Source organism: Podarcis filfolensis (assembly GCF_964270895.1).
Source record: "Podarcis filfolensis genome assembly, chromosome: 1".
NCBI classification, from domain to species: Eukaryota; Metazoa; Chordata; class Lepidosauria; order Squamata; family Lacertidae; genus Podarcis; species Podarcis filfolensis.
The window spans coordinates 42,585,339-42,612,426 of NC_139604.1; the positions used below are offsets into that span (position 1 = coordinate 42,585,339).

Here is a 27,088-nt window from a genome sequence, read left to right on the forward strand (position 1 = left end):
ACTTAACGGAGCAGTTGATTGTCTGTCCTCAGCTCCACTACACAGGGTCTGGAAGAAGAAATGAAGAGCTCTACTCACCTAAGTACAAAATGGGTGCTTTTTAAGGTAAGCCAGGAAGCACTGATTATACAATTGCAGAAGGAGAATGAGCCCGAGATCAATTAATTAGCTATTTAATAACTTGGATGGATTAGCGCATGATGGTTTGGAGAAAAGTCCATTGGCCTCAGTTTATCGTTTTATCTGCTTCTGCTCAGGCTGCAAATGATTTTGCCATCTGTTTTCCTCTCTGTTGTCTTGCAGTCTACAAGATGTGCCCTTTGGCATTCTATTTTGGGTGGGGAGAAGAAAGTATCAACTCGATTTCTGCTTGTGTGTTGATGCTTGCTGCTAGTCATTGGCAGGAGTCCTTACTGGTTTATGCAACCACAGGGTGTTCAGACAAATGACTTCTGCTTAGCTTTCATTGCCCAAGAAAAATATTGCATACAATTTCCTATAAAATATAACTGGAGTTAACTGCAAAGTCTGGAATGGCTGCCTTGCTTCTACAGCCTGTTTAGAAGCTTGATTCTTCTACTGATTGAAGATATGCTTTCATTCTTTTCATTCTTATGACATATGGATTTAAATGACCAGGAAAATCTTGTTTTTATGTCCCATATTTTAAAAAAATATAAGGAAGCATAATTTAAATACAACCATGTTGAGTTGTCCTTATTAGTGTTATAAGCTGCAAAATTAGTATTGAACTCTAATGGATTTTAGAACCTAATTTTGTGTAGCCATGGGTATATAGAGCCGTGGACTGAGAATGAAAGAGACATGAATAGTGTGTCATATATGGATCAAGGATTTTTAGCGCCCACTTTCTGTTCCAGATCCTCATGATCCCTGTGATGAACCCTTATATTCTTATTGAATGCAATAGCAGCATCTGAACTACCCTGGCATTTTGCACCCCCTACAGTGAATCCTGAATAAACCGTTATGAGCTATTTTGTTTCTGTGTATCTGTTAAACAAGATGAAAATTGAGAGGATAACGGGTATAATTACTGATCATTGTGCACATTCACCAGGCATCACAGAGAATGTGCAAATAATCATTCCATGAAGAGGGAATTGTGCACATTTACCAGTCAAGATACACAATCCCCAACAGCCCTTGGGAAATGTGTATATCTCAGCTGAATTTTGTAGAATCTCCAGCTGAAACAGACATCAAAATTATTACAAATTTATGAATATTATCCTAAATGACATGCACAAGAGGCAAATTAAATTAATATGTTTACACATTTCTACTCTGTGCTTTTTAGCTGTCTTGTAATTCCCATTCAGTGTTTGGGGATTTTCAAGGACATACAATATTAAAATATTGTTGACCTATTTTCCTATTTAGATAATGAAGAACCATCATATGTTACACCATCTGAATATTTAACATTCAATAAAATGAATGATTGACAAAATCGGCCTTGCCATGAGCACTGATTCTGACAACCCATAGTGTTGGTTTGACTATATGTTCCATTACTTTCTGTTATTAACAGGTTGTTTCCCTTCCCCTTTTCAAATGATCTCTAATATTTATTATTATTATTATTATTAAAAACTCCTCCTGTTAACATACAACTCATACATGGTACTTTCAGCAGTATTGAGCAATAATGTATTATTGCTGATGGTTGAGTAAACGTGTGTGTGTGTGTGTGTGCGCGCACACACACACACACACACACACACTGTCAGGGAAGTGCAAACGGCTAGAGAGCCAAGGGGGGAGACTAGCACTTATAGAGAGCTGAAAGAGCTAATTAGCAGTTTCTCATCTGATTCGGAAGAAGAGACAGGGAGGGGGGATTCAGAGCCCGGAACTAGTTATTCACTGAACAGAGGAAGTAAGAGGCGGGTCTTTTGACGATTGGCCTGCTGGGGGAGGAGGAGTAAGAAAAAGCCATTCGAGGCATCTGAGTGAGACAGGCACGGACATGCCTTTGAAGCTCTTGGAACCGTTTGAACTTTGTAAATAAATCTTAAAGACAGAACCTGGCTGTGAGCCTGAAGTTTTATCTATGCTAGCTTTGGCAGCACCAACCCCTTACACACACACACACACACATACACACACACACTTAACATAGGATGTTATATTTCATGTATTAAAAGGAACCATTAGGCATTGCACTATTCAGCAAGAAGATAGAGCTGTCATATCTTCCAGGAACCGGTGATATCAGGGATCTGATTACAGGGCCGGAGAGCATCAGTGTAGAAAATAAACCCATTTTTTAAAGCATTTGGTTATTAGTTGTTTTAAGGTTCTAATAATAACATTCCCCCCCCCCCCCGGAACAATTTCAGCTAGACTTTGATACAGAGCTTGAAATACAGTGATATTCACATGAACACCCCGCTGGCAGCACATCCAGTGAGCATGATATTTCAACTGAGGGCATACAATTCCCATTAGAAATGTTGCAGTGAAAAATATACAAAATGGTCCATGATAAAATGCTTTGGTTTGTCTTAATATTTCAGTTGAGCAAGGTAGACGGGCAAAGTCAGTAAGAGAAGCTGCTCCAACTGGACTGCTCCCCCCTTCGGCCAATTTTACGTTTTTATCATTTGTTTTAGTACTTTACAACTGCAAACCTCTTTGGCAAAAAGGCAGTATATAAATGTGATCGGTCAAACAATGGGAGACTTTATGGCAACCTGACATTCCAAACAGACAATTCCTATGTATCTGTTGATGGGGTTCATTTGGCTAATATTCTGCACTGCATGATTTTTTAGCAGCCAGCTTGGTGGCAATTGCTGAACTGGAAGGAGTTGGGCATGTGTAAGTGGGTCTTCTCAGTGGCAGCACCCTAACTGTGGCACTCTTGCCCAACTGCACATTGCCAATAAAGAGGATGAACTAGGACAATGATTTGCATATGTATCACCGCCATGCTTTAGAGGGTTTACAGAAAACAGAGTGGCCGTTGCTCCCCTTCTGAGTTTTCCGCTCTATTGTTGCATTAGAAATAATGAGACATCTTAAGTCTTCATCTGTGCTGGGTGTCAGATGAAGCCAAAGAATATTCCTTTTAATCGGGAATCCTACAGCTTTTTTTTTTTATTTCCTTTATTCCAGAGCATGGTGATTTATTTAGAGACTATGGTAAGAGATAACATAGCTTCAAAGTGATTCTCTCCCCCCCCCCCAATCATCCAGTCAAGACGTTGCGTGTTTTCTGTGGCGATATGAATCTTCAGTATTGGATCCATCAGCAACACCCACAGGGAAGAAGAGGTATTCGCGGAGGGTAGCAGAATATCTTACTGTATAGTGTGAAAAGTGGCTAGAGACATTCCAGGTATTTACAGGTTGCCTCGGGCAGTAAAACCCTGGAGCCAGCCTCATCTCTCTGTTCTTACATAGCCAGGCTAGATATCTCAAGCTACAAAGATCACATATGGCGTGCAGAAGAACACAAAGCAAATAGCAACCATCCATCCTGCTTATAGCGAATAAAGGATTTTAGACTGTCAGTTGTCAGAAGGCTCTGATAAACTGTCAGATTCTGCATTGTCAGCACAACTGCTCTTAAGAATCACTGAAATTACTGAAGATTGCCTGCCTATGCCATGCAGGAAACCAAATCCTTGCCTCGTCAAGCAAAGCAAGGTTCACCCACCCCATCCCATTAATTAGGTATTCTCTGCCACCTCTCTATCGTCTACTTGTTGCAGTGCCCAAGGGCAAAAATTTCCCCAACAGAGCTCCACTTAACAATTTGTTTGTAGTAAAATGTGTATGCAAGGGAAGCATGTTGCATTGCGTGAGAAGCGTATTCTGTTCAGCGCATTGTGCAGACAGGATAGAAAAGGCCGAAAAATCAATGGCTGCAGTCATGCTTTCATGCATCAAGTTATAATGTCTAAGCCAGGGGTCAGCAAACTTTTTCAGTAGGGGGCCGGTCCACTGTCCATCAGACCTTGTGGGGGGGCCGGACTATATTTGGGGGGGGGGGAAATGAACGAAATTCATATGCCCCACAAATAACCCAGAGATGCATTTAAAATAAAAGGACACATTCTATTAATGTAAAAACACGCTGATTCCATCCGCAGGCCAGATTTAGAAGGCAATTGGGCTGGATCTGGCCTCCGGGCCTTAGTTTGCCTACCCATGGTCTAAGCTTTTAACTCTCAAATATGTGGCATTCTGGAAACAAGAGACCTCAAAGAGACAGATAAAACTTGCATTAGCAAAAAAAAAAAAAAAAACAACTCTCTCTCTCTCTCTCTCTCTCTCTCTCTCTCTCTCACACACACACACACACACACACACACACACACACACAAACTTACACACATGCTAGCTGGGATGAGGCTTTCATGTTTTCCAATTTTCTTTCTGCAAAGTTTCTATAAGGTTGTCTGGGCTTAGTGTCTCTAAGTCAAATGCTACCAACACACATGAAGATGGCTCAGAAACCTCAATTAGTCCTAAATGCAGCAGCCAGATTACTGCCTGGAGTTCCCTTCAGATCTCATATAACCCCCGTTTTAAAACAGATGCACTGGTTTCTGGGTCCAGGTCCAGGTGCTCAAAACTTGAAATGACTCAGGCCCCAAATACCTCAAAGACTGCCTCCTTCCCCACAAACCCTCTCAGGTGCCACCACCCTCGGAATCTCAGAGGGTAGTGGCTCAGGAGAGGGCATTCTCTGTGGCAGCCCCTGAATTGTGAGCGTCCCTCATTATGCAGCTTCTGGCAAATGCTTAAGATGCTCCTCCTTATCCTGGCTTTTGACACTTAGATGTACATTTTTTAGGACCCACCTTATTTAGGTAATTTGCTTTAAACTGTTTTTTGTTATTATGTTTTAATTGTTGTAACCGACCCCTGAACCTTAGGTTGAAGGGTGGGTCATTAATTGTAATAATAATACTACTACTAATAATAATAATACTTACAAAACTTCATGAATTCTTTAGAATTAAAAAAATGTATTAGAAGTGTTATGCACTGAAGTTCTCACCCTGGGCCAGCAGGGGGATACTGTAGATAGTTATGCAAATGAAGGATCGAAAGTGACGTTCAGTGATTGGATAGTTTGTATGCAAATGAAGGATCGAAAGTGACGTTCAGTGATTGGATAGTTTTAGAAAGTTGCTACAGTTACGTTGTTTTGGAGCTCTATATAAGCAGGCTGACTGAGCTCTTCAGTTCAGTTCTGTTCTGGCCTTTGAATAAACAAGAGCTGTTTGAAGAATCGCTGTGTCATCTGATATGTTCGCCCACAACTTAACAAGAAGTGTCTGCTTGTGACTTGTAGTTTCCTTCACAGGCCCCTTGCATTGTGCGGTACTATTTCATAATAAGCGAATAGAACAGTGCAGCTGTGGTAGCACATTCACTGCACCAGATCCATAGCATGTAAGCACTTCTGCTCTCCAGGAATACACTACAAGCTTCTTGGCCCTCATTACTTATCTCAATGGATCAGTTCCATTCTGCTCCACCCAAGCTGGTTTTAGTTTGCTGGGCCTACAATCCATGGCAAATGAAGATATTCCCCATGGTCCTTCCATACCAAATGGTAACAAATCAAACAGAGCCCTATGCCATCTAAGCTGCACCAGCCTTTTGGCAGAAAAGTATCATTTTGTTCCGAAAGCAGACTTGCTCAGACAGCTTGATAGAAGAGCTCATATTCAGAGGCAGCACTAACAGTCACTTCAGCTGAACCAGGGAATTGATGGGGAATGGAGTGGCATGCGGCAGAAACAAGGCTGCACACAAACCAGGCACTTAAAGCATGTTCCAAGCACTTGGGAGCTCCCAAATGATCCCGGGAACTATAGTTTAAGGATGCTGTGAATTGTAGCTCTGAAAGGGTAAACTACAATTTCCAGGATTCATTGATGAAAGCAATTTGCTTTAAGTGCATGGTGTGTACAGAGCCCAGGACACAATACTGTAGCAAAAATACTGTAGCAAATATATTTGGACAGCAGCTCTACTATACAGTGGTACCTCGGGTTAAGTACTTAATTCGTTCCGGAGGTCCGTTCTTAACCTGAAACTGTTCTTAACCTGAAGCACCACTTTAGCTAATGGGGCCTCCTGCTGCTGCCGCACCGCCGGAGCACAATTTCTATTCTATCCTGAAGCAAAGTTCTTAACCCGAGGTACTATTTCTGGGTTAGCAGAGTCTGTAACCTGAAGCGTATGTAACCCGAGGTACCACTGTACCAAATAATATTTATGAATAGTTGCTTCAATTTCAAACAGCTGATTATCTGGACCTTGTTCATTCCTTTTCATTTATTCACATGACTAGATCTTTTTGTGTTCAAAATTGTTCTGGGAACAAAGTACAAATTCCACAATTGCACAGGAAATCATTCCCTTTAGCGACTCATTTGCTTTGGTGCTCTTTATTTATTCATTGTCCCTTTAATGAATAATCATTTATTCAGGTAGAAGAAACGGTATTAAAGGCTACTGATTGACCATCCACAACATCGAATTTGTGCTATATGATTAAGTTCTGAAAGTAAACACTGTAATGCATTCATGATTGCTGCATTTAATAGCTTCGATGAAATCTACATAATACAGAAGCTCAAACATTGTCCTCAGTACTTCTCTAAGCTGTATGGGATAGGGCAGCTTGCTCAGTTTTCCCAAAATGTGACTTAACTACCGTATTTTTCGCTCGATAACACGCACCTGACCATAACACGCACATAGTTTTTAGAGGAGGAAAACAAGAAAAAAAAATTCTGAATGAAACAGTGGATGTATCATTTTTGTGCTTCATGCTGCGGCCACAGACATGTGATTTGACGGTGAGTTTGGGGTAGCCCAATGCAAAGATCCTGAGGATCCATGTGGATCCATGCTTTGTAACCACGTTTTTGCACCATTGCAGCCCCAGGCAACAGTGGGTGCGTGATTTTTTTGGTGCAGGCTGTAGCCATGGACATGCTATGTGATCTGATGGTGAATTTGGGGTGACCCAATGCAAAGATCCTGAGGATCCATGTGGATCCATGCTTTGTAACCACGTTTTTGCACCATTGCAGCCCCAGGAAACAGTGGGTGCATGATTTTTTTGGTGCAGGCTGTAGCCATGGACATGCTATGTGATCTGATGGTGAATTTGGGGTGACCCAATGCAAAGATCCTGAGGATCCATGTGGATCCGTGCTTTGTAACCATGTTTTTGCAGCATTGCAGCCCTGTTTTTGCATCAGATCATTGCTATGTGATCTGATGGTGAATTTGGGGTGACTCAATGCAAAGATCCTGAGGATCCATGTGGATCCATGCTTTGTAACCACGTTTTTGTACCATTGCAGCCCCAGGCAACAGTGGGTGCGTGATTTTTTTGGTGCAGGCTGTAGCCATGGACATGCTATGTGATCTGATGGTGAATTTGGGGTGACTCAATGCAAAGATCCTGAGGATCCATGTGGATCCGTGATTGGAACCACGTTTTAAGTAGGGAGGGAAGGAAAAACATAGAAGCGACAAGGAGAGGGGTGTGCAGAGAAGCAGCTGGCTAAGAATGCAGGAGAGGGGTTTTACCGGAGGGAGGAAAGGAAGGCAAAAGTCCCCCCCCCACAAGCCAGCCAGCTCTCTCTCTCTCCCCCCCCCCCAACCTGCATGTTGCCTTCGAGTCCCAGACGCACGGAGAGGAGCTTTCCACTCTGCTTGCCTGGAGGGGAGGGGTTTTCTCTGCTCTTTGTTCCGTTTGAGCAAACACAGTAAGGAAACAGAAGCGGGTGGGCAGTAAGACCCTGAGGCAGAATGCAGGAAAGCCGCAGCTTCCTCTTTCCTCCCTTCTCCGGACGATTTGATATTTGCCTGATTTTTTTTGCCATTTGGCTCCAGGGACCACACATTCGCTCTATAACACGCACAGACATTTCCCCTTACTTTTTAGGAGAAAAAATCTGCGTGTAATAGAGGGAAAAATACGGTATTATGGCTATGACAGCTAGTGAGCTGCTGTTGTTGTTAGACCCTCCAAAAAGAAAAAGAAAAGTTGCCTGACATTCCCAGGCTTAATGCATTTTTAAAATCCTTATAAGATAATTTTGTTCAGGAGTTCTGCGGGCCCCTTCACAACATGTCTCTTTTCTGCTGGTGGTTCTTCCTCTCCCTCCCCAATTGTTAACTTCTCTGCTTCCTCTCCCTCTTGAACTTTGCCTCTCACAATCTCATGGGCTCTTCATTTCTCTTCACTTGTTACATTCTTCCATGCATGAGGCCAGAATTCTGATGGTCAGGGGAGCTGAGCAGCAGTGTGGATATGATTTCAATCAAAATCAAATCAAATTGATTTAAATCACTAGTCAGTAAGACTTGATTTAAATCTCTTTTTTTTAAACAGAAAGGCATTCCTGCTGGTATAATCTTAATATTTTCAACCAGATGAAGGTTTCATTTTTGGAATAATAAATTTTCAGAGTAGTTTTTTACAGTTATATCAAAGATTACTGATAGACAGATAATTATGAAATTATTGTGAGGTTTAATAAGTTAACTGTTTATATTTGGACAACTTTTTTGCTGTACTTCATTGGAAAGAGAAAAATAATCCTTTCCTCAATAACAATTTAAACAATTTATTTAACTAAAACAATAATATTATAGCATATGTATCCATGTTTGTTAACTGATGTAGTTAAACATTTTTAAAAAAACAAACCCTTAGTCTGAGTTTCAGCACACATGAAAAACTTAAAACAAATCCTTATTTCCTAATGGCCTTTGGACTATAATGTACGGTAACTTAAGTAGAAAACTATCTTTAGAAAGATTTTTTTCCCCAAAAAGCATTTTATTTTAAAAATCCAATTTAAATTAAAAAACCGATTTAAATAAAAAAAATCTGATTTAAATTTTTAAAATCTGATTTATTTTTTTAAAATCATCGATTTTTATCCACCCCGCTGAGCAGTCACTACAGCCTGAACAGATATCAAATATTAAATAGAGCCCTCCCCTTTTGGGTGCTCAATTTCTTCATAACTTGGGGTTGCACCCAAATTAAAGAATCCTCCTTTTCTAGTTCACTGATGGACTTGTTTCGGCTACAAAGCTATCAGAGGGGAAGTGGGATTGCAGCTACTCTCCCCTTCCACAGCCTCCACTTGTCCATTGTTTCTGTATGCATAGAACTTACGCAGGCAATGTAAGCACATAATCTCCAAGTACACAAAATTGCTAACTCTGGGAATGTAAGGGATAAGGAAGAAGGCATGGGCCCACTACTCCCTACCTAACATTATACAGTCTCAGGCCTAGAGAAAAGGGATTCCATGCTACCTGTCTAGCATTTGTGCAAAAAACCCCACCAAAGTTAAGTCCATGTTCCTATGTGATTACTTTCACATGACTCATAAACATTTCTACTCCTTTCCCTTTTTTAATTTATCCCTTGGTGGTGAAGCTTCTATTGAAATCTTTTTCTTGTGTGTGTCTGAAGCTCCAAGCCTTTGGACTTTATTGTGTCCCCTGTGTGGCTCCATGTCAGTATTACACTGTGAAAACATTCCCATTGATCCAATCCTTTGATTATCTGAGCGTTTCAGATGTCACATAGACTGTACAGATAAATGAATCTGTACTGTAAATGGCACAGACTTTATGTTAGCGCTGAATGATTTGAAGGCTGGCTTGATGAGTAAGATTTGTCTTTCTCCAGATCCAGAGACTGACTGTCTTAAAGTACTCAAAAAATCATAAAAAAGATCTATTCTTGTTGATGGGCAGTATTTGGATTAGAAGCTACAATTATGATATAATGGGAAAAAACTGATTTTAATAAACGAAATACAGAATATTTGTCACTTAAGTGAAATGTTGAAGCTGCAGAGAGATAGAGGGAAGTCAACTAAAAAGCAGGGATTCAAAGTAGTTTTCCATGCTTTAGGGTATGCTGCTAAAGGAATCCAGGGGTCTGGGTCCTGTCCGAAGCCTACGGAGGGGCTAGGGCCATACCATGACCAGGGGAACCCTGAGGTGCTCAAGTTGGTTCATGGCGGCCGGGCTGCCTCTTCAGGAGTTTACCCTTGCCTGACTTCCAGCAAAGCAGGCAGGAGTCAGATATAGTCTTGCTTGCCAGTGCCTAAGCCAATAGCGCTCACATTCTGTAATCAATAAAGTTGTGGCCTAAATTCGCCCACCAACATTAACTTTAATCTCTGTGTCCTTGTGTCTTTATTTCTCAGGAGTGGGCTTGGGGGGCCTCGAAGCTCAACCTGGCGTATAGAATATTCAAATTACTGTTTGTATCCTTTTAACAATTTTGTGTACTTGACTAATTCTGTTTCATTTTTTATTATTTATTCCTTTTAGTTTTGTCTTTTTCTTTTTATATTTTCAGTTTTTTGTATGTTGTATTTTTAAATATTTAGATGTAATGTTTTCATGCTTTCTCTGTAATTTTTAAAAATGCAATGAAGATTTAAAAAAAGAAGAAGAAGCTACAATTATGCTGCTATTAAATGTCCAGCCAGGTGGTTGTCAGAACTATTTCCTTCTATCAAATGTCTCCCACCCCCCTAAACCCTCTCATATGAACATTGCAAATACAGTTGCAGCTTTCGCTGATCTTGTACCATGCATTTTGCCACCCATTCATTGCTATTTTTCATCTAAAATGGGACAGGTTATGGATTGCGTTTCTGGGTCATGGAAATTTTTAATGGCTCGCGATAAACAGGCATGAACAAGTTTGAATTTTAGGGAAATACTTCAGCTACAGGCATTGAGGTGCATGTTAATTGGTTTCATTGCCAAGAAAAATTGCACTGCCAATCATTATTACTAACTAATGGAGGTTGGCATGACACTGTACTAAAATAAATGATTATTCTTGCTAACTACCAAATATTCTGTTTTGTGGTGCATTATGTAACAAGAGAGGCAAAGTGTAAAGGTACAGGGCGCAGAGTGACAGAGGAATTTAACAAACAGTCAAAAAAAGATAAAGATGACAAATAATTAAAAGTGAGTGGATAATTGGAAATCACGACTGCAGAGCATCAGGCTTTTGTCAGCTGCCGCTTTTTTTCTTTCATAACACTTAGCCCTCATAAATCTTTTCTCATTAATCATTACCACTTCTTTTTAAGCAGTGGGCACAGAACTTGACTCTATTTTTTTGGGGGGGGGGATCTTAAATGTCTTTCTTTTTTTTTTAACCCAACAACTCTCATTCCCCAGTATATTAAAGCCCATTCATTTCAACACAAATGCCTAGGAGTTCAATCCTTTTTCCCAAGGGGGAAACATGTCGCTTCTGTTAACATGTAAAATAATATGTTGCTTCATGTGAAACATCAAGCAGCATACCCTTTCCACCAGGGAAGCTCTGTCCAAAATATATTGCTTTGCATTAGGTCATTAAAGGTAAAGGTAAAGGTACCCCTGCCTGTACGGGCCAGTCGTGTCCGACTCTAGGGTTGTGCGCCCATCTCACTTAAGAGGCCGGGGGCCAGCGCTGTCCGGAGACACTTCCGGGTCACGTGGCCAGCGTGACGAAGCTGCTCTGGTGAGCCAGCACCAGCGCAGCACACGGAAACGTCGTTTACCTTCCTGCTATAAAGCGGTACCTATTTATCTACTTGCACTTAAGGGTGCTTTCAAACTGCTAGGTGGGCAGGAGCTGGGACCGAAAGATGGGAGCTCACCCCACCGCAGGGATTCGAACCGTCGACCATGTGATCGGCAAGTCCTAGGCACTGAGGTTTTACCCACAGCGCCACCCGCGTCCCCTTATTAGGTCATTAGATATTGCCATTTTCAATTTGAACAGAGCCATTTAATAGTTTAAAGATAAATGGACCCCTGACCATTAGGTCCAGTCGTGACCGACTCTGGGGTTGTGGAGCTCATTTCGCTTTATTGGCCGAGGGAGCCGGTGTACAGCTTCCGGGTCATGTGGCCAGCATGACTAAGCCGCTTCTGGTGAACCAGAGCAGCGCACGGAAACATTGTTTACCTTCCCGCCGGAGCAGTTCCTATTTATCTACTTGCATTTTGATGTGCTTTCAAAGTGCTAGGTTAGTAGGAGCAGGGACCGAGCAACGGGAGCTCACCCCGTCACAGGGATTCGAATCGCTGACCTTCTGATCGGCAAGTCCTAGGCTCTGTGGTTTAACCCACAGCACACCCCATAAACCCCAACCATTCCCTGTCAAAAGTGGGGGGTTGCAATAATTCAACTGGAGATGACAGCAACCACAGCTGGGATTGGCTGCACTCCTGAGTTTCCCATCAGGAGTCCCCGAGTGCAGCCAATCCCTGCTAAAAGTAGGGATCCACTTGGGTGTCACTATATATTTTTTAAAATTAAAATAAAATTAAAGCCTTGCTTATCTACTTGCACTTTGACGTGCTTTTGAACTGCTAGGTTGGCAGAAACAGAGACCCAGCAACGGGAGCTCACCCCGTTGCGGGGATTCGAACCGCCGACCTTCTGATCAGCAAGTCCTAGGCTCTGTGATTTAACCCACAGCGCCACCCGTGTCCCATTTAATAGTTTACAGTACTGATAAAATATAGGTCAGGTGTTACTCTCCATTCAAAAATACAATTCACTCTATAGAGCTACACCCAAGCAACTGAATTTATAGTAGAAATTTTGAATTACTAAATAAAATGTCAGGTTTGGCCTCTCTAATGTTCTATAAGTGATGGTTTTATCCAACATTGTCTATCAACAGTGTTTAGCCATCAGTTCCAAGAATATTGGTGTCTTTCCCCATCTGTTTATGTCAGCATGGTTGTTGCATACTACCCAGCTGTGAAGTGCCTTGCAGTGCTGAAGGAATAAGCATTGCCATGAGCAAAATAGCTGTTCCACTGGAGAAATATCACTGGGTTTGTAAGCATATGTCACAGCTGTGAGCGGGTTTCTCAAAAAAGGAAAAGGAAAAAGAAGAAGGGGTGCATTTCCTCAGATGGCATCACTCCTTGTCAGTTAAAACAAGACCTCCCTTGTCCACCAGAAGTACTCTGGCTCACTCTCACTTGGAATAAGAAATCTTCCTGCAGCGACATCCACCATGGAAACAGCAAATGTATTCCAATTCACCCCTCCCATATGATACATGCCAAACATGAAGTGCTACATTTCAAGTAAAAACAAAGCAAAATCTGTGTTCTGGATGGAGATAGTATATGAGATAAACACCAAAATAAGGTAATTCCAGTCACAAAAATTAAGGGCAGGTAAGCCTGAATCTTGTGACTTAAGACAATTTCAAGCAATAGACTTCATTTCCAAACAAACAGGGAACAGAAACAGCAGGGAAGAGGTTGTCCTCCTTTAATGATTAAATTAAGAGGTGGGGTGGTTTGCAGATAAAACAATGAAAAACCATTCCAAATATAAAAAGCAATGCAAACATTTAAGTTAAAAATCAGTTTCAGTACAGATGCAGACAGGTATAAAGGTTTTTAGGCTGGTTAACACTAGGTGTTGACCAACTCTGTTTATTGCTGCTCAGCAGGCACCCAAGAGAGCTGCACAGCAGTAGGGAACCACGAAGGATGAGAGGCCTTGTTTGATGGAGAAAGCAATACACAGTGGAATACAAACATGATTAGCATGCTCTCCTTGTGCTCTAGTCTTCTGATTTATGCCAGCCCTTCTCATGGAAAGAGCTACTGCTTGGGCTGGTTCATTAATGACAGCTGTAAGAATCATACTGCCTTATGCTGCAATGCTAAGTAAACTGTTAGACTTATGTGAACTCTAAGTTAGGTGTGGGGAAACTGTGACCTTCTAGATGTTGCTAAACTACAACCCCATCTTTTCTGGTCATTGGCCATGCTTGCTAGGGCTGATAGAATTTGCAGTTCAGCAACACCTGGTGGGCCAAATGTTCCCCATTCTTGCTCTAAGACAATAAACTCTTAAGAAGCAACTATGCAAAGCAGCCATATTTATATTCTTAATCACGAGACCAGTAAGCATGTTCAGAATAACTTCATATAGCAGGAGTGTGTAAGGGAACGTTTTTTCTCATTTGATTTTGATCTTCCATTTCTTTCTAGAGTGATTATTGATTTTAGGATGTGCACTTGGTCTTTTTCATTCTGTGCTGCAAAGAATACACAGTTTGGGTCCTAGCATTATCTGTTTCCCGAGACGGTTCACATCAGGCTGCCATAGCTTAATGCTTGCAGTCTTAATAAGGTGGACTTTTAAATTAAGGGCATTAGGTTGAACATGAATCTCCCATGGGCAAGTTGTTATTAGAAGAAATGGGATAATATCAGATATCCTTTGTACCACTCGCTTCCTACGAACTAAGCAATTATGAAAATATTGAATCAATATTCTATTACTTAACAGTATTATCATGAACTATATTTATATTCTTAATCATAGTTCCTTCAAAAGTGTGGTGATAAGCACTGCAAATGACTTCAGAACAACTTCATATATCTGAATGGCTTGGAAGGCATCCAGAACACTGCAATCAGCCACAGCTCTTGAAGAACTCCCAGTTTATCAGTCTTGCTTATCTGAAGCCCCCTAGGCCAGAATACTAAATTTATTTTTATTTCCTTAGGAAGATTTATACAACACTTAGTTTAATAAAACCCTCTAAGCAGTTTGCACCAACTATTTGTTATTAGGGACTGCCAACCCTGCTGGCTTTGCTCACCAAGCCCCCCTGGCCACCAATCCCTTGGCCAACCCCCCTCCCCCGCACCAGTCCGACCCACAGTCCCATTTCTGTTTGGGTAATTATACATGCAAGCACAACTATTTGGGAGTAAGTTTATTAAGACCAATGAGATTTGCATTCTAATGAGGCTAGTAAGAAAAGGGGTGTAAGGACCTCTTCATATTGCATTTTAAGGTGTAGATTTAAAAAAAACAACTTAGGTGTGCCTCTAAAATGTAAAGAATAATTGTGGAAAAACAAGTGCATATACCTGTATTAAACTGGTACCAAGAGAAGCCAGGATGGCTGCAACAACTGCCTCAAACACGCTACAAATGCTACACTGTGGCAAACCCTTGGGTGAGTTTTTCCAGGCAGTTGTAGTGCAATAATTTATTTGATATTTGCATTGTGTTTATGTTACTATTTATTTTGTTTCAGTAAGATGTATCATATCATACATTTTTCTGTTAAAGAGGCCTGCCAAGTAAAATGTAAGCCATGATGATATATAAAGTTTCTCATCTCCAGGGTTGGGTTTTCTCCAGGATAGATAAATACTAGAGGAAGTTCAATAAATACTCAGTAAGTGCAGCATGACATAAGGATAGGCTGACTTCCCTTGAGACTTGGTATCTGCTGATGTACTTTCCAAACAATCGTTTGAAATTGCTATTATGCAAGTGGCCACATTTTGCACTACAGTGGTACCTTGGGTTAGATACGCTTCAGATTACATACGCTTCAGGTTACAGGCTCCGCTAACCCAGAAATAGTACCTCGGGTTAAGAACTTTGCTTCAGGATGAGAACAGAAATCGCATGGTGGCGGCGCAGCAGCAGCAGGAGGCCCCATTAGGTAAAGTGGTGCTTCAGGTTAAGAACGGACCTCTGGAACGAATTAAGTACATAACCAGAGGTACTACTGTACTTGTTTTCTGGACACTAGTGGCATTTAGCTGACACGGGTGCTTTTCAGATTTGATTGCATGTTCCAGTTAACGCTTCCCTCTCAGCTCTATTATTTCTTCATTATTTCTCTCACACACATGCAGGCTTTCTGTGAATGGCTCCTGAAAAAAATATGAAAGGATTTCCTCCCACTGTGTGACTCCCATGCCTGCTCAGATTGACTCAGGAGGGTGTCAGGAGAACCTCCAGAACAGCACATGGGGGTCAGAAAGGGGAGATAATTCCATCAGGCACAGGAATTATCGCTCCATTTGTGCACATGGAACATACATTTACGCCCCCTAAAATACACGTCTGTGTTTTATGCACATCTTTTCACCACAAAATCATAGAAGTGTGTAATCAGGTTGATAGTTGTGTTCCAATCCACATATACTCTAGGACTTGTGAATTATATTAGTTCATTTGAAAATATAAGCTGCATGAATTTCTCCTGCCTCCCTACCTCTGCCTCCAAACATATACCTATGAACGCTTTGATAAAGACTCTCTTTAATTAGTTCAGTCAACTGAGACAGCCAATATAAATACAGAGATTTGCGATAGTCAGACAAGGAAGATCTTTAAAGCATAAATAGTGCATACAAAATGACTTATATCCACTCCTTCACCACCTGCATCCTCTGAGTGCACATTCATTTGTGTTGCATAAACTGTGACACAGAACATCTGCCTCTGGGGAAGAAAATCCCAACCGTGATATATGTCATTCTCTTTAACTATCTGCTCAGTAGGATGAAGTCTGATTATAAAGAGATTAACTAGGCTTAAGCAGACATACGAAAACAACCAAGAGGGATCCAAAAACTTGTTCTCACTAGAGTGTGAAGTAGCCCTATCTGACTAAAGCTGTGTTCTTCTCTCCCCAGCATGCAACGGATATTCTTTCACACAGGATGCCTCAGAAGGTTGTGGGATTGCAAAGCCGAATTATTTCCCCGGTTCTCAGACCTGCTCTTTAAGGTGAGTGTTTTACTTTATTTATTTTGGTTTTATTGCACATACAGTTCAGCCTACTTAAAAGAAACATATGAGACAGACAATGACTTTAAATAGCAGGATATAGTTACCAGATTGTACTCCTGGTAGTTATTCCAATTGCTATTATCTGAGGGAAAATGCTGTGATAATTTAAGTGCAATAAAGTAATTCAAGAGAAGGCAGCACATCCAATACTTTATAGTGAGCAGAATCATGATGGAGTTTGCGGAGTGAATGTTAATTCAAGCACCTTATTGTACCTCTGGTTTTCGTTAAAAAAAATGATTGTGAGTTAGTTAAGGAACATGGCAAGCATTATAATAAGGTTTTGACTTGCTTATGGAACTGGAATGGGCCAATCCAATGGCATGATTCATTATTAATCAGTGTTTTACATAACCTAGTTACCTAAAAGCCACATAAATAGTATTATGTTCTTGCCTATAAATTGATCCGTACAGTTTTGTGTGCTACAGTCAATAAGCTACCAACTCTTAATTATGGCATAATTCTGGATAAAGAAGAAATCATTATCTGTTTACTGTGGACATTGCATACAATCAAGATAGAGATTACTCTCCAACATACAAAAGGAGACCATCCAGACAAAAGAAAATATTCTGGTTTCCGGTACATACTCAATTCCATTTTGAAACCTATGGCATTTTGCAAAATGCACAGGCCACATCCAGTGATGTCTACCCACTTCTGCATTTGGGTTGCAGGTGGAGTAGATGAAGGAGAAGCCCCATTGTAGCCTGCTTATGCTACACTGGACTTCACGCTGTAACTCTGGCTGGATTGTTTCCAGAAAATCCATGTTACAGGGGCTTAGCTGCCTCCACACCGTAGAATAGTAAATGGGATATTTGAATGACATCATGAACAAAGCACACACACACACACACACACACACACCCTTTTATTTTCCCTATTGCTTATACCAGGCAGAGGCAAACTCTGCGCTCCAGATGTTTTGGGACTACAACTCCCATCATCCCTGACAACTGGTCCTGTTAGCTAGGGATGATGGGAGTTGTAGGCCCAAAACATCTGGAGGGCCGAGTTTGCCTATGCCTGCCTTATACACTTCCTCTCCACCTCTTGGCTTGGGGTAAATTTTAGGTGAGAAGAGCTGTCCCAAGGGAAAAGGGATAAGAAGGCCTTCAATACCCTCACCCCAAAGATCCAATGAAAATTTTCCAATCCCCCACTTCAAGCTGAAGCCTCGGCAACATTTTATATCAGTAATTAAATTAGGGATAAAAGTTTGAAATCAGCTAATTGGGGACACAACTCCTCAAGGCAGAAATATATTTCTTTCAGTTGTGTAGCACCAACGGCAACAATGACACCTGCCTGTTCCACTCACAGATGGGTCAACATTGTTAGAAATACTTTCATTCCAGATATAGGCCAGACGTTTGATATAATAGGGTTTTGGGGAAAACACATATAAGAAAAATCTGATATTGGCACATTTTTACCTCTAATGGCTGATGTAAACAATACCTCAAAGGGCAAACAGCTCTCCAGCATTCAGCAAGCAAAACAACTCATAGCTGCAATTAAGGTGTTTTATAAAAAGGTAAAGGGTAAAAGGACCCCTGACCATTAGGTCCAGTCGTGGCCGACTCTGGGGTTGCAGCACTCATCTCACTTTATTGGCCAAGGGAGCCGGCGTACAACTTCCGGGTCATGTGGCCAGCATGACTAAGCCGCTTCTGGCGAACCAGAGCAGCGCACAGAAACGCCGTTTACCTTCCCACCGGAGCGGTACCTATTTATCTACTTGCACTTTGACGTGCTTTCGAACTGCTAGGTTGGCAGGAGCCGGGACCGAACAACGGGAGCTCACCCCATCGCGGGTATTCGAACCGCCGACCTTCTGATCGGCAAGTCCTAGGCTCTGTGGTTTAACCCACAGCGCCACCTTTCCCCTTTACATGCCTGAGTTATCCTTAGACTGAGAGAGAAGACATCTACAGCTGTAGATGCAATATACTTCGAACTAGTCACACATGAGACTGAGGGCTGCTCCAGATGACCTGCTTATTCAGCATTCATCCTGCTTTGCTTGCACAAAATTTACACAGTGATTAGATGATATCCATACACTCTGATTTGTTTACCGGGCAGTTATATGACAATGAGCATTCATCTGGCATTCGTCCCGATTTGCTTGAGGGGTATTTACTTGCCTTCCTCTCAATCATTCCTGCATCTCATACTTTTCAACGCCTTTCCCCATCACTTTCCAAACCACAAAACATTTTATTTTATTTTTATTTTGCGTATTTTTAAATAGGAAAACCTAAAGTTCTGGAAGGCACCTGAATCCCATCTCCCAAAATACTTACAGACTGGTGATCCCCTGAAAGAGAGGGCTCGCCTTTCACACACTTTAAGAACCTTTATATTAGAAGAGAGTATTTTTGTGATAGCTAGGAAAGCTATCAAAACTCTGCGAGCAGAACATAAGAAGTGAATCATTTACAAGTATCTTCAAAACCAGGAAGATTCTGAAATTGTAACACCTCAGGTTGTGATCTTAACAGAAACCACACATTCTTTAGCTAGCTATAGTTTGAGTAGGAGGCCTCATAAGGTAACCTTGTGCACTGCTGGGAATAGTTGCTGCTGAAAGGCTCTGCCATCTGTGTCAGTTCTGTGGTAATTCCCTTGCACACCACTTTTAGCAGATGCTACCTTTTGAATAAGATATAAATTGAAGCCCTGACCAGGCGTAATCTCTAGAATCCCCTTTGGTGTTTGTTGCAGCAGGTAGAAGATTATTCTTGCAGTGTGTGCCGTGATAAAAAGAAGTATAATTTGGGCCATCAATATTCACTTCAAACTGCCCCCAATTTAAACCTTACATATACAGTGGTACCTCAGGTTAAGAACTTAATTTATTCTAGAGGTCCGTTCTTAACGTGAAACTGTTCTTAACCTGAGGTACCACTTTAGCTAATGGGGCCTCCCACTGCTGCTGCACTACTGGCATGCGATTTCTGTTCTCATCCTGAGGTAAAGTTCTTAACCCAAGGTACTACTTCCAGGTTAGCAGAGTCTGCAACCTCTAGTGTCTGTAACCCGAGGTATCACTGTATAGGGCTTCCTCTGACATTTCCCAGTGGACTGTAGTTGCATCACTGATTTTAGAAGGAAAATTCACCAATATAGTACAGGAGAATCGCCACAGTAAACTTGCCTCTGCACTTAATCTATCAGTAATGTAGTAAGAAGGAACAGTCATATTGTAGCATTATTAAGGGAAGTGCAAACACTCCCCCACCACACTTATAAATTTGTCAGAAATTTCACACACAGAGAACAGAAAAATGGTCATATTTTGTTGATGCTATATGTGTGTGTTTGTGCATGTATAAAGGAGAATTCCTGGATGCCAAGAACACAGTCTGGGGCAAATATTCTTTGGTAATAGAACCCCAGCATAGATTTAAAGTCACAAAATATGCAGTGAAGTAAAGTGTGGAAATATTGGCTGTTAGATCTTTAAAATATGTGCCCCTCCAAGTGAGCTGCAAAAATGTCCCCTTAAAAGGTTTCCTTCAAAGTTTCCCAATTCCCTCAGCATGGGAAAAAGACCACGTGTTTGGCAAATAAAAGAATGGTTTACTTACAAACGCTTCAAAGGTCAGGTTCACGTTCTTCAGAAAAGTTGCACAGGCAGTAGAACTTGGCTTAGTTACAAAGTGGCCAAAGTTCCTAAATTATTGCTATAACAACTCAAGAATTGCTGATGAGAGCCATGCAGCTGAGCTGGAGCAAGCAGCTCAAACCTCCTCACACAGCTGAGCTTCTCAGGTGCACAGGATTGAAACATTAAGCTTGATTACCTATTTCCTCTTAAGGCAAGGGGAGTGACATAGCTAAGCCTAGCTGAACAGCTTGCTCTATGGTATTAACCCCTTCATGCATTAATTAGATTTTAGCATGTTTGTTATATGAGGCTAATCCCACATTTCCCCCCCAAATGTGTGTGTAGAGGTGGGTTCAACAGATCCCTAGCTCTGTATATGCAAACAGACCATGCAAAAGGCAGGCTCCTTAACTTGCAGTCAAAGTAGGTCTTTTTCTACCTGGCCTGGAAGGGCAGGGCCCTGACTGACTCCAGCTGTAGTGGCTAAAGAGGCCAGAGGCCCTCTTGGCTGTGAATCCTGGAAGACCTGCTCCCTGCCTTGCAGGCCTTCCCCCACAATTTGTAGAAATGGTTCAGTTTTGTTGTGTACTTTTAATGTTTTATTTATTGTTTATGACTACTTTTGTTTGTAATTATATAAGATGCCTTGAGCATGGTTTTAACTATGCTAAGGTGGAATTCCTATAAAATTATGTATGTATGTATGTATGTACGTACGTATGAGTTTGGGGACTGACACTGCATTCCTGCACCCCAACGCCATAAAATTAATCCGTGGTACAGAACAACAACAACAACAACAATTTATTATTTATACCCCACCCAAAAACATGTTGTTCTCTGAAAGGGACTAAGTTGTTGGTTACTGGGGAGAAATGACACAGGAGACTTACCGGTAATTCTGTAACAAAGACAGATGCACGGGACTGTATATTGGCCAGTCAAGAGAACAAGGAAACAGCCAGGGTTATTTAGGAAAGGCTTTGCTACTATAGCAGGGTGATTGCCACTAGCAGCATGCAACATTGTGCACGTAGACACATACAATCATTTTTTGTTTGTCAAGTTGCATCTTTGTGGTTCAACTGCTGATCGTGTCATTGAAAGAAATAATTTTGCTGGTGCAGTTAAAACTAGATCATAGTTTGGGGCATTTTGCAACAGGCATCAGTGGACAGTGAATAAAATCCTAGGTCCCATAAGCATAGATTCCTGTCATATGGGTGAAATGCCAATAAGGAAGAAAACCCTTCACCATACCATCTTACTGATCCCAGAAATATATATATGGATTTCATGTCACCTGCTTCATTGAGTCAGGCAGATTACAGAGCAGCCCAGGTTGAAAATCCTGTCCTCACCTTCCCCTGCCAATCTATTTGCTATAGCTACACTTCAAACAAAAACAACACAGGCTGCCTCAATTCTAGAATATCATTTCAGAGTAAAATACAGGTGACAACCAGTGCCACACAGCACACAGTTGGAAGTGTATGTTTGGTGTGAGTGTGTGTGTGCGCCAACCTAGCATGTGACGTAAAGGCTTGAAAAATATCAGCAACAGCCTACACTGCAAAGTTATTCCAGTGGTGGCCAAACTTGGTCCCCCAGCTGTTTTTGGACTACAACTCCCATCATCCCTAACTAACAGGACCAGTGGTCAGGGATGATGGGAATTGTAGTCCCAAAACAGCTGGAGGGCCAAGTTTGGCCACCACTGTTGTAAGCTATCTGTTGCCAGCACAGCCCTCCAACCTGCAACTGGGCTCTAACACTGAACTAAATACAGTCATACCTCATGTTACGTTTGCTTCAGGTTGTGTCCTGCGGCGACCGGGTTTCGCCACATGCATAGACGCACAAAATGACGTCACACGCATTTGCAGAAGCATCAAGTCGCGACCCGCACAGATGCGGGTTGCATTCCTTTCAGGTTGCGAACGGGGCACCGGAACGGATCCCGTTTGCAACCAGAGGTACCACTGTATAGCTTCCAGCTGAGAGCCCCATCAAACATAGCTACCAGCTGCCACTACTGAGGCCATCAGAGGGAGAGGAAGGCTCACTCATGCACCCCTCTAATGTGCCTGGATAGATACCACTGCAGCTCAGAGCCACAGCTATGTTTATGGAGACAACTTGTCTTGTATTTGTATGAATCTAATTATTTTTTTATATAAGCTGCCTTGTGGTGCAGAGGGTACTTTGCCCTGAAAGGTTGTTTGTAAGTACTAAGAATGAATGTGATGGATGAAAAATCAAACACATCCACACCCATAGGTTTGTTGTATTCTGCTCTCTCAACCCAACTTTCAATACAGGGATAAAAGCAGTGGATACCACTGCAGGGTTGTTGTAAGCTGTTCAGGGTCTGATCTTGTATTCAGAGCTGAGCTGTCGTAAGCCAACACTTTCCAAATCACAGCTGCTTGAAACCTTCAGTGTGGAGAACCCACTGCATCTGCTTTGGAATTTACATTCAAATGGAATATTTTAAAAAATGTTTCACACTAGATAAGAAGTGAGAAAGTGCATGGATTCTCTTTGCTGCTATTTGGGGTTGGGGTGCAGATGTTAAAACACACTGGTGCCCAATTCTACCTACATTGCATTGCTTCATGGATTTTTTTCAGCTTCTGAGTGTGATCCAGGAAGTGACTTATCTGGTCAATGATACTGTTCTGTCTGTACCCTTTTAATCTCTATGCGTTTCTTCCTGCTTCCTTCTTTTCCACCTACTTCATTCCATGTGTTGTCAGCCCCCTCCTCAAATCAACATTCTGAATCGTTATGGGGCAGGTTTGCAGGGCTTCCCAACTTAGGCTTCGCCCATAATTACATTGTATTTCTGAAACCCTTGGGGTTCTCCCCAGTTTTCCCCCACTTCTCTCTTGCATGTGGGTGCTGCTATTGTAATTGCATATATGAAGGCACTCTCCTCTAGTCTGGGAAAAATGGGTCCAAAATTGAATCACTATTTTATCACAGAAACCTTGCTTCCAAATGTAAGAACCATATCCTCATTTCATCTAAGCGTGCCAGCTGGATACTCTAGCTATCTATTTTCTGCTTTACAATTTTCAAGAATCGCTCCTGAAGCAGGTGAACTTTTCTAAATGTCAGCTGAAGGTCCACTGAATCCCCAGTTCACTTTCTTCAAAGCTAATATATGTACATGTTATCTTGACCTGATCTTCTATCTAAATGCATCTTGCCATTTCAGAGCAAAGTCTCTTGTTCTCTATAATTCTCTGCAGCTCCATTGTTTCTAGGTCATCTTCTGTTGTCTGTTGAAAGCTGACCCTTGGCTTAGCCAGAAGCCTAGCAGCAGTATAAAATAAGTATTCCTATTGACTGTGCTCTTTAAAAAGCCACAAACTAAGATGTTCTCTGTGTTCACTGTCAGGTTCTATAATACATATTTGACAAGTACCCTAATTATGCAGCCTTCAGAACACTTGCAACCATGTCGTTGCGTAACGCCCAATAAAATCCTGTTAAGATTTTATCACCTAAAACAGGGAAAGAGAGGGAAGAGGCAGGCAGACACTAAAAAACAGATAAAGGCATCCCAGTATTTAACTGATTCATCCACTTTTAGGTCAAGTTTATTTCAATGGGAGAAACTTAAGCAACATACTGTTATAAATTGTGGGTGCTAGATTTCCCTAAATTCTTGGAGAGTTAAACTGGAAATCAGATTCTTAATAGTTGGTCTCAGCTTCCTGTGTTCAGGCAATCGCCTGAGCCATTAAAAGAGAACAAAGACAGGGGGTGGGACATAAGCAAAGACAGTGTGCCAGCTGGCAAATGGTGGGAGCTGCACCCTGAGATCTAAATCAGCAGACACAGAGTAGAATTTAGGATTGCTGTTGGGGATGATGTAGGATGGACAAAAAGTGGCATTCAGTTAAATGCCGCAAGCTACACAGAGTCGGAGCCATGGCTGGGGTCTATTTAGATCCAAGGCTACAACTATGGAAGAAGCAAGACTCTTTTGAAGTGTAATGATGGGAGGTCCTCCATCACTGGCTCAGGTTGTATATATGTGTAAGTAAACCATGTATTATAAAGACACCACAGTCTCCGCTGTGCCTTATTTTCCAAAAGGAAACATAGACCCTGGGTAAAGGACCCCTGGACAGTTAAGTCCAGTCAAACTGGACTATGGAGTGTGGCGCTCATCTCGCTTCAGGCCAAGGGAGCCGACGTTTGTCCACAGACAACTTTCTTGGTCATGTGGGCAGCATGACCAAACCACTTCTGGCGCAATGGGACACCGTGGTGAGTGCCTGAGAACAAGGGCGTTTGGAACCCCTGGAATCTCACACCGATCAGAGACTGGGGTGGCATGCAACAATACTTAACTCTCCCACTAGAAGTGACATTGTGATGGGAAAACGCCTATCTATTTATCCATAGGGCTTTCTTGGTGGCTTGAAGTATAACGTGAGGCTCTTTTATACCAAAATGTCAGTGAAACACAGTGACAACATTAAACCTATCCTCCAATTTCTCACATGCTTTCTGCTTCAGAGTACTTCAGAATTTTAGTAGAGCACAGAGCTGAGTTTACCTTACGATTGTGAGGTAGCCAAGGATGGATAAGGGGGTTGAATCTCTTCGGCTCCCCACACCCTTTAATTCAAGAACTGGATTTCAGACTACTATCAGTGCAGTCCTGTACAGTACATGTCTGTTCAAAAGTAAGCTGCTTTACTCCCAGATGTAGGGTGTGTGTGTGTAGGATTGCAGCCTGCAGGGCTTTTCGACATGTACTAAAGCTACGGCGCTTACTGCTATATTGCTGTGTTCTCTGAGGACCCTCATCAGCATTTTAACCAGCTGATAGAAAAGTTCTGCCAAAGAAACCTTTTGCAATCAATATTTCATAGGAAACTCTGAATTCTCATTGAGCTCAAATTGCATATCTCAAACAGCCTGAGTTTCTGAGAGCACCAGCAAGGCAATCTGTTCTTATTGCTACACAGTGAATATGTCGTTTTATGCATAGTAGTAATTTTGTGCAGAAAGCTTACCTGATGTCCCAGTTTGTCCCAAGTACTAAAAAAAAAAAAAGGTATGGTCACAATATCTTTTTATTCCATCTAAACACCTGAGAAATCTCACCATCCTTTAATATAAAACGGAAAGGATACCCAACTACTAGAAAGAAGAACTTTTATGAAAGAAAGAACGCGGAATAGTAAGGGGGGAAAAGGCATAGTCCTTGATTTAAAAATAAATAAATATTTCTGCAAAAGCATGCAATCATACTTGGTCCCTAAAGCAGCTATATCTTATATGTTCTTTCTCTGTCACTCCTTTCTCTGTTTCAAGTATTCTAGTGTGGTAATTCTCAATTGGGCTGCCATAGAATAGGATATAGCCCAGTACGATGCTGAAGCAGTCTTTTTTTTGAGGGGGGGAATTTAATATATTCATAACAGGTTAGGCTTAGCATACACACACACACACACACACACACACACACACACAGACACATCATGAGTATTAATTACTCATTAGTCACCTGGAATCTCTTTATTTGAAATGTTAACCTGCCATTTCCCCCATTGAAAGGAGTGAGATTACAGGGAACCAAGCAGAGGGCCTTCTTGGTAGTCGTGCCTGCCCTGTGGAACACTTCCCCGTCAGATGTCAAGGAAACTACAGTGGACGCTCAGGTTGCGAATGTGGTCCGTGCGGGAGGCACGTTCGCAACCCCTCAGCGTTTGCAACCCGCAGCGTCACGTCTGCGCACGCGCAAGTTGCGATTCAGTGGTTCTGCACACGCGTGAGTGCCGAAACCCAGAAGTAACCTGTTCCGGTACTTCCGGGTTCGGCGCGGTGCGCAACCCAAAGCGTCTGTAACCCGAGGTATGACTGTATCTGACTTCTAGAAGACGTCTGAAGGCAGCCCTGTATAGGGAAGTTTTTAATGTATCTGATGTTTTACTGTGGTTTTGTAATTTGTTGAAAGCTTCCCAGAGTGGCTGGGGCAACCCAGTCTGATGGGCGGCCATAAATAATAAATCATTATCGTTATTATTATAAGCATCTGGCCAAAGAACAAACCCCCCCCCAACACAGAGAGAGAGAGACTAGAAGCTGCTGTCCCTGCTCAATTGTCTGTCAATGCTGCCTACCTCCCACTCCTTGCCAACTTCTCCAAGCCTCTCCCGTTACATTTCATTCCAAAACCCCATCCCTTCCCAGCTCCTTTATGTCCCCCCCCCATATTTCCACAGTTCATTTGTGTCCCTCCAGCCCTGCTTTATTCAACCCTCTGTTGTTTCAAACTGCCATTTTAAAACCTGCCTTCTCTTGTGCTCTCCTCCCCATCCCTGACTTCTTTCAAGTCCGGGACTGTGATGCAGCACCACAAACTCTCCAATCGGAACTGCACATTGAAAACCGTAAATCTGTATGTATATGAGAATGTGTGTTTATGTGTTTACTGTGATCAACAAAACAGAAGGGTGTGTTTTTTTTAATGTGGAAAAAGGTTAGGGCTCCTGTCATCATCAGCTGCTCTGATTAAATGATGCCATTTCCAAGGTAGCAGTGATAAAGCTTTGAGGATGGAATGCTTTCAGAAGGGCTTTATTCACTGAAGCCAACCATTGCTCTAGGTTGAGACTAAGGACATATTAACAATGCATGTCTTCAACCTGCCACCTTGGAAACTGCATCATTCTCCTTTTATCAGAGTAGCTGATGAAGGCAGAAACCAAAACATTTAAAAAATGCTTTGTTTTATTAAT

At 41.9% G+C, this 27,088-nt stretch overlaps 1 long non-coding RNA gene across 1 annotated transcript; it reads left to right on the forward strand.

The window, feature by feature from the left end:
* On the forward strand, positions 1 to 26,725 carry LOC310747993. Its single transcript, XR_014541056.1, has 3 exons — positions 1 to 105; positions 16,543 to 16,636; positions 26,684 to 26,725. It is a non-coding gene; the product is annotated as an uncharacterized lncRNA (long non-coding RNA).
* The last annotated feature ends 363 nt before the right edge of the window (positions 26,726 to 27,088 follow it).